A 994-nucleotide genomic window follows, 5' to 3' on the forward strand; every position below is an offset into this window, starting at 1 on the left:
TATTTGTACTGAACTATTTATTTTATTCCAAACTAAGACTAATACGTGCTACCTATTAGTATAAACGACGAGAAATATAATTAAAGTCAATACAAAAGATACATGTTTTTGTATGAAACTGAAAGAAAAAAGCTGTGCTAGGGTGACAAAGTCTCTGCCTACACCACTGGATTGTAACCCAGAGTTGTCTTTAACTGTGTAATAGATTTATACTGATATTTATCTATTTATTTAAGTACAGCCACAACATATATATTATACACTTACAATCAGTTAGTTGACAGTATCGTTTCTTATATATTTGTAAATACTGGCGTACATAACATTTGCTTGTACTAATAAATCGAAAATATTAAAAATCTTTAACATATGAGTTTAAATAACAAAGTAACTTTTATTTTATAACTATTTTCACACATAAGCTTCAAAAGCTTGTGTTAAATGTAAATAGTAATTAACAGAAGTATGATGTTCTTCATAATCAGTAATAAAATTTGTTATTTACATTATATTCAGAAATAAGGATATAACAGAAGTATTTATATGTACATAATTTACCCGACGTTCTCACCGTGAAGGAAAACATCGTGAAGTAACCTGCACATATCGATGAAGAAATTCAAAGATATGTGTGAAGTCAACCATCCCGCAGTCGATTAGCGACTTGACTAAGACCTAGTCACCCTAACTTAAGGTAGGCTCCGAGCCCTTCGGTCAGTGGGGCGTCGAGGTGGCAAGCGAAAACGATCCCGTGGCGCCCCACACAATGGCCAGGAGGGAACAAAAGGGTTTAGACTCCGAGGCCTTCAGCGGGGACATATAGTGAACTGGTGACGATGAATTTAACGAAGGTAGACACTGCTTGAAAATGTTTATGTAAATAAGTCATTTAACGACACCAGGTGCCAGCTTTTTGTCCATTTCTAGTATAAAATTTATATCAAAATTGATTACAAACTTATTACAAGTCATTTACATGTTTAATAGACATAAT

The 994-nt window shown here is 33.4% G+C and overlaps 1 protein-coding gene across 4 annotated transcripts in view; it reads right to left on the reverse strand.

The window, feature by feature from the left end:
- LOC106101590 (2-hydroxyacylsphingosine 1-beta-galactosyltransferase-like) overlaps positions 1-994 on the reverse strand; it is a 35,760-nt gene that overhangs the window by 7,659 nt on the left and 27,107 nt on the right. The window lies entirely within an intron of this gene.

The sequence above is a fragment of the Papilio polytes genome, unplaced genomic scaffold (genome assembly GCF_000836215.1).
Source record: "Papilio polytes unplaced genomic scaffold, Ppol_1.0 DF823980.1, whole genome shotgun sequence".
NCBI classification, from domain to species: Eukaryota; Metazoa; Arthropoda; class Insecta; order Lepidoptera; family Papilionidae; genus Papilio; species Papilio polytes.